This window comes from Sinohyriopsis cumingii, chromosome 8 (assembly GCF_028554795.1).
Source record: "Sinohyriopsis cumingii isolate HCF-2022 chromosome 8, ASM2855479v2, whole genome shotgun sequence".
NCBI lineage: Eukaryota > Metazoa > Mollusca > Bivalvia > Unionida > Unionidae > Sinohyriopsis > Sinohyriopsis cumingii.
The window spans coordinates 68,416,991-68,436,321 of NC_142968.1; the positions used below are offsets into that span (position 1 = coordinate 68,416,991).

General features: G+C 35.9%; 1 pseudogene; it reads right to left on the reverse strand.

Moving 5' to 3' along the window:
- Positions 1–13,013: 13,013 nt before the first annotated feature.
- LOC149793758 (uncharacterized) lies at positions 13,014–14,370 on the reverse strand (annotated as a pseudogene).
- Positions 14,371–19,331: the final 4,961 nt, after the last annotated feature.

Here is a 19,331-nt window from a genome sequence, read left to right on the forward strand (position 1 = left end):
CGCGACCGCTCAAGTGAATATACTAGTTTGAACCTTGCTTTGTTTTAATGTATAGCACATAACGTTTTACTCCTGAGGAAAGTACGTTTTGTTTTTATATCTTCTGAATTCACAGAACAAATATAATCAATAAGAAAAAGGAGAATCAGCAGCAAATTTGAAACTTAAAATCTGTTTTCATTCATTTCCTTTTCAAAACCTCATAGATGCGCATATTCAAAGCGAAGGACTAGTATGCAGCCAACTTCATGCAACATATTTGCCATAAAATTGACCAACGTGACTGTGTATGAAGAATGACTACTGTATACAAAAAAATAGCTACTATACTACCCACGTAATGCCGAAATACATGAAAAGAGCACGTATAGGGCTAGGCCGATAAATCGGACCTCCAAATCCGAGTTGGTGTTGAATAATAATTTGTAGTCCTTCAGTATCAACACAGAAGAGAGAGAGAGAGAGAGAGAGAGAGAGAGAGAGAGAGAGAGAGAGAGAGAGAATGCAGATTTTAGAGTAAATAACTATATTCCCAACCGCGTAATAAACAATGTTTCTAAATGCATCGGTCAATTTGAAAGATCGTGTTCGTCAGGCACAGAAAAATTATGGTACGGTGCAGAGATAATATTTTTGCCCAGCCTTTGCAGAATTAATGGAATATACATCGTGTCTTATTGCCTTCAGCGTAGTGTAACTACAAAGCTGAGATTCAGATTCTAACAAACACCGAATTTCACACACTAGGAACACTTTAATCTCCACTTTAACAGAACTACTATAAAAACATACTATTTATCTTAGAACTGGGGTGGTATATATACTAGGACTTTTTGGAATACTTTCGTCTCTATACCGACATGTTAATTTGCATGAATTTGAAGTAGGTTTAGCCACACACAGACACGTTATTAATTATTAAGGCAATGTTTAATTACTCAAATAATGTTTGGACTTTCTGACCAAAAAATATTGCTCTAAGCTCACAAATCGAATATAAATTGTTAATACATTCAAGCTTGTACGATCAGGAATCCATTGGAGACAGACATTTGAACGGATATATGATCATCATCAGGGCAAGTGATGCTAATTTGACGACCAACTGTATGTCCAGAGGACATTTGATTTATCGGGATGAAGGGTCCTCTGTGCGAGCGATTGTAATATAAAGTACATGTCCCAGAACATTTCATTCATCCAGATGAATGAATAGACAGGATAAGCATATACAGCTATTTCCTTTTTACCGTACCATGTTGGTAATATAAATCTCTTTGCTTGAATGTGAAGGCTTTTCAGTCTTCCAAACTTATTGTGAAACAGTAATTCCGAAAATAATACCGATCAATGAAGAAATTATACGGGGTATATAAAAAATGTTGCCTATAATCTCGCTATATTTTCAACTGAACTTAACCAATCATTCATTTGTTGTTAGGATTTTTTTTTTTTTGTTGAATGAACTAGCGCATGCGCAATGGCTTTACTGTCTCACGTTCAACAATTATATATATATATATGGGTTACTTTATTGATATAACACTGGGTCACTGAGTCGAACATCGATAAGAGGAAATTTACTATCTATCCAAAGGAATGTGGACCAAATTAATTATAGCCCTGGACAAAAATTTGCTTTGATAAAGCTAGTGTGACGAGAATTAAAATAGTAACGCATAAACAGGGAATAGAAAATTAACACATATACGCAGTATTCGTTTGGCAGTTACATAACTAGAAACAAAAACACCAGTAGATGACTAAAATGACGATGGTGATAATGACAATGACAAGAAGAAATAAGAAAAAAGTGAATAATTTAAAATTTTATATTTTTCTTAAATTGTAGAAATGTAAATATTTAAAATTCTCATACAAAGGTAGATAATGTATAATTGCAATTTATTAATGATTGTAATCTCTAACTGTCAAGGAAATTGAATACCATATTGAATTTTTCAAAACTACCGCTACTACAGTTGATACGAGTTCTTGCAGGTAAGAAACAACGCCTGTTTACGACTTTACTCACATAAGTAAACACTATTATAATTCAATTCAAGTTGCAAGGTCGATTGTATATAAAGATATGGAGATTACATATATAATTAATTAATAGCTTTCAGCAAAGCATATGATAATGTTTGCAAAGATGTGAGTAAGTCACCTTGTCTGTTAATATCCATTATATACATTTGCAGGGTACAAAGGCTTCAAACACACACTGCTCCTGCTACTACTACTACTATTGACACTACTGCTACTAATATATTTATATATGTATGCATATTTGGTATGCAAATGAGATAGGTAGGCTGGTAGGTAGGTAGTGTTATATTTATTATTTAATTATTGTGAACAATTGTTCCACCTTATTGGATTTATGACAATTATTCCACTTTATTGGATTTATGACACCGGCTCAGACTTACTGAGGACACAATTATTATGGAGTTTATGTATTATTGCAATCATTGTGCGATGTAAAACATTGGAAAAAGACATTTTTAAGACACTATATTAAGTTCTTCTTCAAGGGGAAGGCACAATAGCAAATTATAATACATACATGCATATTAAAGTAATAGGTAAAACATTCATGCAATACAAGTTTCCTAATTTTTGACGCAGTATTTAAATATCTGGTCAAGGTTTGAAAACATAATTGACCAAAAAATATTAACTTTATTTTACCCTTTTAAAAAACGTTATGAACTATTTTTCAGAACTTATACTAAAAACCACATGTTAAAGCCATTACACACAATTTGTAATTTTTGGTGTGCATAACAACTACCGTAATTTGCTTAAGTGTATGTTAATAGTCAAGTGTTTTTATAAAATAGTTGTTATAACAATAATAGCCTTGGTCACTAGTTGCCAATGTTTTACTAACAAGTCTCATTCAATAGTCATCCAAATTTTACTAAAAACCTGGGCCACCATTCGCCAAAACAATATTTAAAACCAAAAACCTTGGCTACTGGTCGTTCAAGTTTGCTAAAACTCCCGTGCCGCTGTGACCTTTTTGTGATGCACTGGTCTTTAAAAATGTTTTACGACTTTTATATATCAGGGCCAACGCACGAAACAGTACTAGCAAAGCGTATACCTGGCGCACCGTCTGCACAAAAAAACAAAAACAACACCAGATCCTATCTCCGTTGTATTAACTACTATTATTTACTATGACATTTTCATATATTATTTTATCATTAAGTATATGAAAAAAATGTAGCTTCTTTCTAAATGCTCGCTACAAAAATGTAACAATTGTGCAAATGTTATGAAATCTTACTCATATTATACTTAAGGAGATAAGAAAATCGGAGAATATATCCAACCATAATTATATGAGAATGTTCAAAATTGATTATTACGAATCTAAGGTCTTATTCTAAGTAAAACAAACAAGCGAAAACCAACAAGTTTTCTAAAATTCAACACATCATTTATTTCCCTATAATACAAAGTGGAAATTTAGAAGGAACATACAGTGTTAAAAACTAAATTCCAAATAGTCATACAAATTCTATCACAAGTGCTAAACTATAGTGTTCGGAATGAATTCCATTAGTGTTATGAATAAATTCCAAGAATTAAAAGACAAGTCCTAACAATGAAAAGTTCTAAGTGAATCTTAGTTCAAATCCCCGATGAAATTCAAGATAGAAGGCGATGAGCACTTTTGTATTTATAGGGAAAATAATCTCTCGAATTCAATAATTTGAATAAAATATTATTCAGCCTAAACTGGACACAACATAATACAACTTAACGTGTCAAGTGTTTTACGCCCAACTGAGAAACCTTATCAAAACATCAGTTATACGACTAATTAAGACGCAAAACAGATTTCCGGATGAGGGTCAAAAGTTCACTCTTCTTGAAAAAAATAGAAGTTTGATACTAAATGACACATGATAAATATCACATAGTCCAGGTATGACCTTGACTCAACTTAATGATTCTTACTCTGCAAAAGATTAAAAAATAAATTAAAAAAAAGTTGTTTACTAAAACTGTCAATGATTTTGGAACAAGGTGAGCAACTAGATACAATGTTTCATTACCCATAGCATATAAAGAAATTACAAAAATATATTAAAAAATATTAAAAACTAGCAAACAAATTGAACTAAATTAAATATTCATAACAAAAACATCAGGTGCACCAAGTTTTTCTGAGGAGAAAACAAATGTCCTGAGGTCAGATCCACGTAATCATATTTTCAAGTAAAATGATCCCGCAATCATGGTCAAAAACAACTATTTAATAAGTTGTTTACAAAAAAACCTTTACAATCTATGGTCATAAAAATAACAATTTTAATAATTAATAATAGTAATAATAACAATAGTTTTATAATGGAGAAAGCTCTAAAAAGGGACCAAATGTTATTCACATACATTTTGATATATGTTGTCTTATCAAAGGAGGTACATTTCATAACACTCAAAAAGTTATATGTACAATGTAAAGTATACAAATGGAACAAAAAAAGAGCACCATAATAAATGATACAAAACTTAGATAATAAAATAAACCCAACAAAATCTGAAAGATGCAAATTACAGATTCCTGTAATTCGTCTTCCGACAAGAAAAGAAATAAAAAGAATTGTAAATGAAACTAAAAAACTTAGGAACTGTAGTGAAAACAGCTATACAACTCGTTTAAAAAAATACGAATTGAAGCTGTAAAAGAAATTAATTTAAAGGGGAGTTATATGACATATCTAATATACTTGATAGAAAATTCAATATTTAGATATAGTAGAAGTCTAGCTAGGTTTATCGATTAAAGTCTCAAGAAATGGTACATATATAAATGGTTATTTCAGCATTCGTCGTTTGTTTAATTGGTTCTAATAATTACTGTATGTTTGGTATATGTTTTATGTTTGATTCAGCTCCAACAATTTGTAAAGCTTGTAGTGCAGTTGATAAAGTCTTGCTAAATAGATCTTGAGCATATGAAATTGTTGTCGTATAATCGTCTATTCGTTTTGCAGTTCTGAGAGTTAAGTTGTCTTTTGTGTTATAAATTGATAGACAGGTGGTCATTTAAACTTAAATTCTTCTTCCCATCATTATATATATTTCAAATTATTATCCTCCAAAGTCGTATATATTTATACGTCAACACGTTTTCATACGAAACCTCTATTAGCTGCATCGGAATTGTCTGTGGAATCTTTGGATTTAGTAAATCGTGGGATTGCCATGCTTGACGTTTCCGTGTGTGTGGAAAAATAGGAGCAGGAAAGGATATTTGCACAGACGTTATCGGATTCTTTTGCACTTCTTTGATTTCTTTTTTCTTGTCTTCCATTCTTTCTTTTTTGTTCTGCTGAAGAGTGTGGCTGAAAAATCTTTTCAAGTTTTCAAGTTTCTTGTCTCAAATAGGAGTAGGTGTCAACAAGGCTACCACAATGGGAGAAAAAATTAGATGGATTTTGAGACACTTATCTTGTTTGTTTTTCCTTTTTCCATTAACATAACAATGTCTGACATTTGTTTTTCTTCGGATTTCATGGTCTTCTTGAAATCTCTCATAATGGTTTAAACCATCTCGTCAAAAGCTTTCTAATGACACTGTTTAAGAGAATACAATAATGTTGTTTTTTTTGTTTCTTCTTTTCTGATAAATCGGTTTGAACCATCAACGATTGTAACTCGTACTGTAAATGGGTCATCTCGGTGGGATTGGGATTAGGAGGTAACTGAGGTATCCGTTGCTTGTAATAAGGATGAATTTCAATCCATGTTTCTTAACGACCTAAATTTAACTGTCATTCTTTTAAAAGATCCAGGGGTCAAGTGTGATGTTACCCAAGAAAGATCAGTCCATTGTATCTTCACCTTAGCGTTTCTATTATAAAAGAGCAGCGTGTTACAACAACGGTCATATCAGTGTGGAAAGATCTCGATGAAAGAAACATTTTTTATTTTCACTAACTGGAGTTTCTTTTCACCATTTGGTGAAGAGCGTAACTACGTCATCGCTGTTTTTATATCTGGTCATGGAAACCGTTCGTTTCAAGGCGTTGAAGCAGCACTCACAGATCGTATCGATGATTTCATTAAGTAATTTTTAAATGATTTATTTTCGCATCGGCGCACTGGATTTGATATGTATTGGCAAGATATTCCACTGTGTAGCTGAACCAGAAAAGAAAACCCCGTTCTCTCCATTTCCCCTTTGTTATTGTAAGGTCTTTTTGGACAATGACGATAGCGTAAAGTCGGACACATCTTTCTTCAGAAGAAACTTGAAGTGAATCTTATCCAGCACGTCTTCTTGTTTAACTGGAATCTGCACTTACAATCGAGACGTAACAACCCGACGTCTCAACGGATTTAAACGTTTCAGTTCTTGTTTGGACAAATCCAGCAAACTTTGTAACATCCGTATTCAGTTTTGTGTTACAAATTGATGGTCTGAAACTAAGTAACAGAAAAAAGCAAAACCCATCAAGTTTTGAAAAAGTACACAGAGAATTTATTTCCCTAGAATACAAGTGAAAATTTGAAAAGAAGGTACAATGCTGTGTATTAAATCCCAAATAATCCTGAAAGTTTTATCACAAGTCCAAAAGTGTAGAGTGTTCCGAATGAATTTCAGTGCTTTTACGAATGAAATCCAACCCTGAACGTGCCGATTTGCCAATAGTCTTAAACGTGTTAAACTGCCAATAGTCTTGATGTACAACAGTGATATAATTAAGTATGTCCTTGAATGAATTCACAATTATTCCAAAATAGTGATTAAATCCCAAAGGAACGACGACTTCGTAATTCCAATTAATAACTGAAATAAATAGATCCTCAAAAATTATAACTAAACGCAACTAAAACAGATTCCATACAAGACTGATGGAATGAATAATTCAGGTGTATTTTTTAAATATACTTCCCCACCTGATGTATGTCTCAACAACCATATTCTGAAAATACCCTGTCACCTTAATGGAATATTTCTCTAAGCTGCAAACAAGGCCAGGTTTGTTTACTTAAACATTAGAAAATTAACTTGACAAACATCAGGTAGATCATGAATTCTGAGGGGTGAACCAATATCCTGGACTCAAATCCAAGTAAATGTATTTGCTCACAAGTGATTATTATCTTAAAAAGTAACCTACAATCATGGACAGAAGTTGGTTATGAGAGGATTAAACAGCCAAGGAGATTCCTAATTCTTTAGCCAAAACGTGAAGCTCCGATTGATCTCGTGGACTTTTAAACAACGCTATGTTATATGAGCACTGTGACAAACTGCACGAAGCGCTTTATTTTGTTGAAATACATTTTGAACAATGTAAATAATACTGGCATTAAGATGATGTCCTTTTCGTATAAGCCAAAGTTTCTCGAAAATGGCTAGATGAGTTTGACTAGAGTCAGAAATGACGCGAATAATTCCTTATACAAACGAAATGGATTCTCATTGACCTTGGAAGCCGTTTGTCACTCTAGGTAATGTAACACGAAAAGCCTTGGAGCCAGATCAAACAAAAGTGTTCGATCACACGTTTAACAAATTCGGTTTTTGCCTGAACCACTGGTGCCATCAATGTAGACTTTCAAACAGATACAGTGCCTTCCAATTTTGACGATCTGACTTTTTGTCAATCATTTTGAGAATGAAAGATGCAGACATAACTCTCGAGTGGTTTGTAAATGTCTGAAACAATCACCAAGAACGTAATATATTTGATACATATTTAATTTCATAGTACAATAAAAAATATTCACAATTGAACAAAGTTCATGTTCTCTTTATTTCATCAGTCGCACACGACGTCTTTGGCATATTTTTGAGTCGCAAACACCGTATCTCTCAGTAAGTAAAACAAGTTGCATATGAACGTAAGTTTGTTCCGGTAGGCGAAAATAGCGAAATTCGTACGTTTCGGAGCGCGTAACTTCACTTTGGTGCAACGAAGAAAAATCAGTGATATATTAGTGAATATAAAAATATAGCAGGAGTAAACCAAGTCATATATTATGGTCGTATGCCTTAAAAGACGGCAATATCAGACGCAGACTGAGGGTCAAGCGTAGAAAGATTTTTGGAAGTTACTTAGCTTGTCTCTTTTGTATGATAGGGTCCAATGTCAGAATGGGTGGGTCATGGTGGTAATCTGAGTTAATTTTGTCACTCGTGATATTTTCTTTCAGGTTATTGCTCTTTTTAGTAATAAGCTCGCGTCGAGCACCCGTGATTGAAGCACATTCGTTGCTGCGAAGTCAATCCCCCAGATAATACACGTGTTAGTCTCGCAGAAATAGCCGAGGTAGTACCAAACGGTCTGTTGCCAAACTAGTCTGGTTCCCTGACCTCTCTCCACTCCGTTATGAGGAGTGGAGAGAGGTCAGGGAACCAGACTAATGTCAAATCTACATTTTCGGAGGTGCCTATTTAAACTTTATATCTTCAGTTTTGGAGGTAAGTAAAGTTTGCACGTAGTGCGCAGTCCCATAATGCCAAAATAAAAATGGTCGGTTTTGAAATGCACTGCAACTAATGCAGGTTGGCCACGGACATCACTTTACAGCAGCGATTATTAGAAGCAAGATTTTAACATCTGAGTGACAGGTGGGTTCAGCGGATCTTCATATCAAACTCCGTGACAAGTCTAAGGTGTTTTGAGCATATCACTGACCTTTAAAATATACGTACATGGTGACAATGTGATGTTCTGTCTAAAGTGTTTTGAGCACATCACTGACCTTTAAATTATATGTACATGGTGACAATGTCATGTTCTGTCTAATGTGTTTTGAGCACATCACTGACCTTTAAAATATACGTTCATGGTGACAATGTGATGTTCTGTCCGTCTTTTACAAATTTTTGTCACTGATTCTTTTTCTGAGCGTTTAAGTATGTACATTTATCAAATTTATGTAATTTGTGTGTGAAAAATAACTGACGATGATTACAATCAAAGATTAGTAGGACATCTATAGATATAAAACTCGACCGCTCGCCCTTAGTTTTACACCGAAGGAGTATTATTAAAAACTAATACTACTACTACTACTACTGATGTTGCTACTACTATTACTACTACTACTACTACAATTGCAATAAGCTAGAAACTGTTTAGGAACAATTCCAAGTTGTTATCATTTCTTCCTTGTATTACCTTCAGTTTCTGTCTTGTTACCGATCTTCATTGAATTGGTCACGTTTTCTGCAGCAGTCTTGTTACCGATATTCATTGAACTGGTCAGGTTTTCTGTAGCAGTTTTGTTACCGATCTTCGTTATACCTAAGTACAAAATATTTCGTGTTTCCAGCTGAAATCCGACGTAACACACACACACACACACACACACACACACACAAATCATATAAAAAATCGCACATTTCAATCCAAGTTAAACCAGCATGATCACGTTAAACTTTGTTGTTCGTTTCACTCACTTTCATTTTACATAGAAATCTGCTAGATCCGTTACTTCTTTAAGTCCATTGGTTATTTTAATACGGAGCATTTTTTTTTTTTTTTTTTTTATCGCAGTCGCATCATTCTTATCATACAAAATTAGTGCAAAGAACCATTACAGTGTAAATTTGTTGTATGTTTCTTTCTTTTCTCTCCCACTTTGCATTTGTCAGAATGAACGGAAAAGGCACGGGTCAAGATGAATTATTCCCGCTATATAAGAATGAGCGGTAACACGTGCATTCACCGTGGTGCATCTACTCTGCTATCAACATCGACAGAGGAAGAACAGTAATTCGTCGTATATGCAGAACCCAAGTAAAGCACTGTGTTGGTTTGCCTTGTTATTGGCCTATATTTTAGTCATTTGTGCATTTTAAAATTCAGTTGAGTAAAGAAATAAATATACACGTAAAAATTGTGTTTAATTGGGTAAAAACACAAAACCAGTCCTTAAATGCACACTTACATGGAATCATTAGATTGTGAATTGCTGTTAATAATAATAATAATAATAATGAGAACTTTGTATAGCGCCTAATCTTTAGAAGCTCTAAGCACTTTGCAACATTAGACAACACATATAAGATATATAAAAAAACAATTATAATGATATGATTACAAAACAACCCACCATGAAATTAGAAAACATATTAAAAAAAAACACGCTGAGAATATTTAAGGTAGGAAACATTATTAGGTCTTTAAGTTTGTTCTTGCAGTCGAAAATAAGTGAGTTTTGATAGCACTTTTGAATGGGATCACTGTGTCTTTGTGTCTAAGTTCAGTGGGCAATTCATTCCACGTTGATGGTCTCTGGTATGCAAAAGAACGCTGCCCATATGACTTTGTTTTCATAGTGGGAATAATGAGTATACGATTGTCAGAAGAGGAGCGTAAGTATCTTGCTGGTGTGCACACATAGGTGAAGTTCGATAGGTATGTTGGACTAGAGTCCGTCAGTGAAACGTAGCACAGAGAACAAATTTTGTGTTTGATTCTGGATCGAATGGATAGCCAGTGTAGGGTAGAGAGCAGCGGGAAGGTGTGCTATGATCGTGGTACTCTAAGTATGATCCGAGCAGCTGTGTTTTGAACTTTTAGAAGTTTATGGAGTAGATATTGCGATAAACTAGACATAATTGAGTTACAATAGTCCAGTATTGAAAGAACGAATGAACACACAAGTGTTTTAGTGGCACCAACTGAAAGATATTTGCGAATGGAGCTGATGCGTCTCAGCTCAAGATATGCAGCCTTGCATATGTTCATGACATGTTGGTGCAGTGTGAGAGTACTGCCCAGAATAACACATATGTTTCGTACTGATTGTGTGAATTTAATGTTGGTGTTGCTGATATTTATTGTTTGAGGTAAAGAATGTGAATGAGAAAGTCTTTGTGTTGTGATCAGAATGGCCTCAGTTTTATCATCATTCATCTGCAGCTTGTTACAAGTCATCCATGATTTCACATCAGAAATGCACCTCTCTACACCTTGGATGGTAGCTTCACCTTCAGTTGGGTAGCTAGATTTGTATATTTGGGTGTCATCAGCGTACAGGTGGTGAGACACTGGATGATGATCTAGGACACTTGGAAACGGCTGAGTGTATATAATGAAGAGAACAGGTCCAAGAACAGACTCTTGTGGAACACCACAACACAGATCAACTGGGTTGGAGTGTAGTCCATTTGCAGAGACAGTTTGTGTCCTGTTGACCAAGTAGGACTTGAAGCACAGTAAGACTGTATCATGAATGCCAAATACATGCTGCAGACGGGGAAGTAGTCTAATGCTGCAGACAAATCAAAGAGGGTGAGGACTGTAATCTTTCCGCTATCCAAAGCAGAGAGATTGTCATTAACTACTTTTAGAAGAGTAGTTTCAGTACTGTGGCAAGGGCGATATGCAGATTGTACATTGCTAAAAAGACTGTTTGAATTCAGATGAGATATAAGCTGGGATAGAAAAACCTTTTCTAAGATTTTTTATATGAATGGGAGATTAGAAACTGGGCGGTTGTTTCTTTAAATCGTTATGGTCTAGGGTTGGTTTCTTCAGCAGAGGCTTTACAATGGCAGTTTAAAAAAATGATGGGAATTCCCCTGGTGAGAGAGAGAGGTATTAAAACGTCAGTTAGTGAAGGCAATACTGGATCTGAGTACTCAAACAGCAGTGATGTTGGAATTGGATCAAGTTCACGTGACTTTGGTGCACTTTTCATCAGGATTGTACGTACGAAATCCATAGAGACAGGTTCAAATGATGCTAATGGTTGACGCTCAAATTCTATATCCCAACTGTATGGTGACGAGTCATTTGAAATTGTGGTGTCAAGCTTATATCTAATGCTGTGTACTTTGTCACGGAAGAAATTTGCAAACATGTCCGGAAGGTCAACTCGAGAGAAGGTAGTTGGAAGTGGTGTAGATTTGTTCCTTGACATTAGCTTGTTAGTCATCTCGAAGAGCTCTTTGCAGCTGGAACTTTCCATGATCTTAGTAGTGAAGTGGGCTGATTTCGCTGCATGGACTATATTCGTGACGTTCTTCTTAGCGGCTTCATAGATTTGCTTATGAATAGTGAGTCTGGTGGAAAGCTAAAGCCTCTCAGCTTTACGGCGGTCTCTTTTAGCAGTGCGAAGCTGGTCACTCACACTGCTATACCACGGAGAACACGTTTGAATTGATGCTCTGCACTTGGTAGCTGGGGCATGTTTGTCGAGCAATGAACGCAGGCAGTTATCGAGTTGTTCTGCTGTAGGAGGTAAGCAAGTTGTTAGGTTTGCTTGGATATCACGCATTAGTTTGGTTCTATTTATCATACTGAGGTTACTCTTAGTAGCAGATAAAGGTGGTGGGTTAGTGACTGATACGTCAAGATGGCATATAATGCAGAGGTGATCTGATGCAAGTTTATGGGATACCAGGGAGGACCGTATAATGTTATCATCAGGTCTATGCAGAATCCAGTCTAAAATGTGACCATATTTATGGGTGAGTTGGTTAACTGACTGTTTGAGGTTGAAAACATTGATGGAATCTAGGCGTTTTGATGTGTTTGGGTTTCCGGGACAGTCAAAATGAAAGTTGAAATCTCCAAGAATAATCAGGTTGACATCTATCGAATTTCCATACTCCAGGAGATTTGGAAACTGCTCCAAAAAGAGAGATTCAGTCAGTTTGTTTTTTCTACTAGGAGGAGGGCGGTATAGGCAGAAAAAATGTACTGGCCTTTGCTCCAGTGTGAGTGTGGTTTGGACTAGTTCAAACGATGTGTGGTCGAAAATGAATGCTGTTGTATGGTTAAGACGTTTAATCATTGTGTTCTTTGTGATGACAGCAATTCCACCTCCGCGAAATGAGGTTTCTAGGTTTCATTTTTATTTCATATTTGAAATAATGATATTTACAGCTCAGTGTCAGCGTTAACAAAGTAGCTACTATTGTTAAACATAAACTGCTTTTAAAAAAAAAATTAGACTTTAACTGCAATTTCAAACATAGCTATATTTATTTTCAGTCGCCCTAAACAGCTAGCCCTAAATTAATATAGTATTTGATGTTTAGCAGGTCTAGGCTTGACTTCACTATATAAACTACCCTTCCTCCTCTTCTTTTTCCTCGCCTAATGAATGATGGCTGGACTTGCATCATATGAGGCGGCATTCGGACCCAACATGTCAATCATTATCAATGTGTTTAACATGGCAACAGAAGCTTTGGATTTGCTTTTAAGTCTACTTCGGGTACTAGAACTTCTTTTGCATTATACACATTTAGTCTGCATGCACAAAACTATTGCAGCTAAATTTACACAGTTTGCCATAATACCCTTATCCACTAGGATAATTCGTTTTCATAGCTTGGGTGTGTCCAGTATGACATATGTACCCTTAGATCATGCCACGCAGCCTTGGCCATTCATCTTGAAGTTTCACTGGATCCATGTCCATCAAGGCTGCAAGGTGTACCTCTGCATCATTACACTCTGCCTCAGATGTATCATTAACAGTTACGGGCTCAAGTACTTTGCTGAGATCATCATAGAAGGCTCTGTCCTCTTTCTTAAACCGGTTCTTGATATATTTGCTCATCCTTTTGACATAATCTTTCCTAATATTTTCAAATTCAGCATCCATTCCACCTGTGGTATGTCAACTTTTCATCATTATAATAAGCTTCAACGGCATTGATCTGTATTTCAGACTTCATATATGAGAAACAGTTACCATCAACTCTATATAGTCCCTTTTATTAATGGTCCTACTTCACTGAATATCAAATTTCTCCTCTAAAATTCACCGCTCAATATAAATACTTCATCATGCTTATCAAATACAAATGCAACGACCAAAGCAACTTTGTAGGATGAAAGTGTTTGTACAACCAATTTGCTCTTGTAATCTTCTCGGCTGCAAATTCTGAAAGTGTGGCCAGAACAGAGTTAATTGATTCAGATACAATGGCTACTGCATTCCTTATCCCTATCCATCTTATTGAATCAGGTTCCTTAATTGACAATTCTGGATCCCGCAGCAACTGTTAAATATTTTTAATGTAAATGTTCTCAGACTGGATGCACTCACGAAGTGATACAATGTAAGGTAAATCTCTTAAATTATTTTATCATAAAATCGTTTTACCTGATCGAATCTGTGTCTGCAAGATTGAGTCTATGAGCGATACAATGTATCTGAATGCAGAATGGTGAATACTGGCTCTGTATTTGTTTTCCAATGCCTGCAAGTTTGCCCATTGTTGCAGGTGCCCCATCGGTAGCCAGATTAATACATACCAATGCCCATTTTCCCAAATTCATGTGCAACAGAATTAGCGATAGTATGCGAACAACCATCATAAATTGGAAGATTTCACAACAATTTGGTAATTGATTCCCACATCAGAAATGCACCTCTCTACACCTTGGATGGTAGCTTCACCTTCAGTTGGGTAGCTAGATTTGTATAATTGGGTGTCATCAGCGTACAATTGGTGAGACACTGGATGATGATCTAGGACACTTGAGAGCGGCTGATGTATATAATGAAGAGAACAGGTCCAAGAACAGACCCTTGTGGAACACCACAACATAGATCAACTGGGCTGGAGTGTAGTCCATTTGCAGACACAATCTGTGTCCTGTTGATTCCCATGTTTTTACATATCGAACACGTATAGTGAACCTCTTTTTCCAGTGACATCAGTATCCTGGTGAAGCATAATAGAAATACGGAGAGGAATTATTGTTAGCAATAAGGTCTTTTGGTAAAATATGGGCTACATAATTCAGCATCGCTGTAATGGTGTCCAAACTTAGATTTCTGTATTTAAGGCCAGTATTAGTCTGTAGGTGGAGCAAACCATAAATACTCTCTGAAGGTAGTTCAGACTTTGCAGCGAAATGCACCGTGCTGGAAACAATTTTGTCTTCTTAAGTGACAATAATAGGGTGACAGGGACGTCGCCATCTTCAGTATCAGAAATCGGTGCAGTTTCTCCCATTTCTATCTTTAATAATGAACACGCATTTTTATGCTCGATGCTAATATCGTGTCTTGTTGCACTTGAAATTTGAATATTATGGTTTCCATCATTCGCCCAAACACTTGTAAGTTTTAACTTGGATTTCATTGATTTTAACGTGGCACGAGTTAATAGCATAGTATCATCATCACAAGCCATGTATATTAACTCTTCCGTTTTCGGAGGGTTTAAGGACCGACACGACTGGTGTCGTGATTTTGTTTTTCTCTCTTTTTTATGGTTGAAACTGACGATAAAATGCGGTCTAAAACATGGCAACAAGTGCTCATGCCGGCTTCACGCGTTCCTCAATTAAATTGCCTAATATACATGATACAATAATTGTGGAATCTGTTGGTTTAGAAAGTCCAGAAAATCCCTCCATTTTACGCAAATACGCAGCTTATCTGGGACTATATATATATATATATATATATATATATATATATATGTTGCTGAAAACATACGTTTACAAAATTATTATCCCCCATATTCTTTCACCGTAAATCGAACTTCTAGTGGTTGTCTGACGGGTTCAAAGATAGACGTCTGCTTTAATTGATTTGTGCCCAGATGGTAGTATTGATCGATGTCGGGACCCATCTCACTCGCCGTGATACGAAATAAGATTAGCGGGGTGTTGCGGGGCGCTTTTGGATAGAGCGGCGGTTTGTTCATGAAGCATACGCTGGCAGCAGAAATGAGACTGTAAATTCTTCTTATACGGACGCGTTATGTAACTAGCTAAAAGGTTCGGATTCAAGAGTAACAAATTTACAAACACAATTTTGGTCATTTGGTCATTTTCGAAAAAAAATCAGCTGTAGCCCCGTCCATCTCTCCCCCAGTTAGTACGCTGATGCATTGTGGGTTTGTATCTCAAGCTTCCCACATTAATCCATAAACTGCTTATTCTGCGTAGCAATCATTTATTGCCTTTGAAATAATATTTCCGCCACAAATCGTGTATTTAATGAGAGAGAGAGAGAGAGAGTGAGAGAGAGTGAGAGAATGAGGGGTGGGGGTGGGGTGGTTGGAGGGAGAGAGAGCACACCATACTTTGACGGTTGTCAAAATCGCGAGTGAAAACAAGCCTTTTCATTTTTGGTTATCATGAATACTTTTAAAGAATTGCAAAAAAATGCCGATCAATGTCTGATTTAACCTCTCTCTTGTTATTTAAATCTTCGGCATTCAGAATTTCATAGGATATTGCTGTTGGTCCATATATATATATATATATATATATATATATATATATATATATATATGCAAACAATACTAGAGGCATATCCTGTACTAGATATACCGTATTTGCTTATGTATGCATCTGCATCACATAATACATACGCAGACTCTTATCCATTCGCTAACGGGAACGTTCACAAAATGACTAGCACGATAACTTAATAAAGTAATTTATTCCTAACGTCATTGTATATACGATTAATTAATTATATACGGTTTCTCTATGGGCAAACGTGGCAATTAAGTAAACCAGTCAAGAGATGCGAACAATATCCGGACGCACACCTCATATTTGATTCAAGATTGGAATGTCATGCTTATCCAATAAAAGTATGACTTAATGGTAAAATACCGTAACCTCAGTACTTATAAATGGACGTGACAAAGCATATGCGCTTGCAAATTAGTCTTTAGATCAAAATGACCATTTGACATCTTAATCTCCTTGTCTGATAAGATCTAACATCTAATCCGCACACTATGGTCTTTTATCTACTGAACAAAAGCCGACACAAAACTTCTAAGGGATGATACCGACGCACAACGATGATCTTGTTTATTGTTTAAAAAGAGCTAAACTTAGAATGGGGGTGGGGGTATGTCCTATCTTTCAAGCCTGGGGGAAATGGAGGGGATTTATTTTTTCTTCAGGGATTGAGTCGTCACCTCATTGTTAAAGTATTTTTTTTTTAATTATTAATAAAAATAAAAAATGAAAAAAGTCCGAAGACTTTGCTATATTTGATTCATTCTGTTCGGTTAGGAATGAAAGAAACATCACAATAGGAAGTGGCAGAGAGCAGGAGAAGAAGCACAGGAATCTATTCATGTTATACATATTCTTGTAAGTTTTCATCATTTTGGGATGTTGCTTTAGTAAGACTACGTACGTACTGCTGTCAAGAGAAGAAAAGTGGATAATTTTCACGCTCTACATGTCACAGGTTCATTTTGTGCACTATAGCACGACCAGGTCGGACTGATTAGTCCAATCGCATGTTCACTGAGCTACGTGTTTGTTACGCGTTTATTCAGGGTGCAAGGGAAAGGTTTATGCACAAATTTAATCAGGCACTCACCTGCCAAGCTTTAAAATAATCATTAAAAATATAAAACACAAGTGAGGTGAGAAAGTTCAAGATTTTTGGATAGTTATATTAAAATAAATCAAAAGAATAGTATTCACTTGACCAAAGAAATCAATGGTAGTTCATAGAAAAAGTTTATTGACCCCACCCCCCACCAATGTATACATGCATTTTCACGTCCGAATGTCATTTTGACACCATATGATACTGTGCAAACACTGTGTACTAAACAGTTTGATGCAGTTCAAAATAGTTGCCACCCAAGCCATGTTCTGAGATATTTTACTTGCCTTGAACCCGCATGTAAAGCAACAATGGGAGGTCTCATGCCTCGATCAGTTTCAAGAACAACACTAGCCCGAAACACCCAATTCACAGTTCGTATCTTTAATTATTAAACAGTAATAACTTTTAAAACAAATTCACACCATAGCCTTGGAGGCGCCCGGGGGCAGTGTTCTTTACTAGAGCCCTGACGTTGCTATGGAGTAGTTTTCTTTTTGTCGGTTGCCATTATCCCATACCCATTCTTCTCTCTTTTCAGCAATTCAGAAATATATTTTCATAATTTCTGCTGCAAAGAAAGAAAAAGATAAAAAGGAAGAGAGACAAAATATCTCAGCTGTCCTTCCTTTAGCCTGGTGCCTGGTAGCAATTAACCCTACCCGCCCCACCCCACCCCACCCCCTCCAGCAGTCACTGATTGAGACTTCTTTACATAGTGAATTAATCGATGGTTTTATTTGCATCACAGATCGGAATATAGAGAGCTTAATCTCTGCTTGAGACAGCAATATATTATACATGTACAGAGATCAAATCCTTCCATAGGCATGTTTCATTTCTTTGAATATACTTAGATACAGTCAAAATAATAGTATTGCTTTGTAATTAGAGCATTAGACAGAGATCGTAATGCGCTGGCTGGAGGATCGTGATCTATGCTGTTTGTTTCATTTACGATTGAAAGCAAACAGCGTAGATCTGATCTGCTCTGTCCGCGTGTTATGCGAAGGCTTGTGCCGAAGTTGTTTGCATTTAGTCGCGCGTTATTAACGAATCAATACGGATGAGGTTCCTTGAGTTGCTTTTACTGACAAAATCAACATCGAATAGTTATGAATGATAAACAATATGAGCTAGAAAGAGAAACGAGTAGACAAAAGAAATATCAACGCATTTATGATGACACAAAAGTGTAACGTTTGTACCGCCAAAAGGCAAGAAAACAAAACCGATTGAGCAATAAAGGAATGTCTTGATTAATTTTGAACAAAAAATTATTTAAGTAACATGTGCAAATAAAAATTAAAAATCCAAAACTTGATTTTTCAAAAAAGAAAGAAAAAGGCAATAAGAGAGAAAGCAACACACGGTACATATATCTATTTTATAGTTCTCGCACACTGAACACGAGGATGTTATCACATTTGACCTACTTGTATGGGAGGAATGAAACGGAAAATGCTATCAAATACCGAATTTTTAGTCGCTTTTTCTCTCGTATAACTAGGGCTATTTATAAAAAATGTAACTTCCCCAAACATTGATTTTTAGTTATCTATGTTAGATGGGTAGGTACAACGTCGTTCACAGCCACATACATACATACATACATACATACAGACAGACAGACAAACAGACATGCATACCTATCACCCTACCTACCTACTTACCTACATACATGTCGAACTATTAGGGTCAGACCAGGTCTTAGGTGAAAATAAGCTTTGTCACGATGACTTCATGTCATGACCTTCAGTTCCACATATTTTGACCTTATTGCTGGACTGATATTTAACACTACCTTTGTACTAGATATTAGTATTATTGTGTATTCAATGAACTGAACAAAACGCAGTACCTGACAACGCGAATGTCGAAAAGACGAACGTGACAACCGAAATTACGAACGTGAGTGATAAAATTGCAAACGTGAGGGAGAGCTGAGGAAACTCCCGCAATTCTGTTAACACTCACTCCGCGCCTAATAAACTATCATC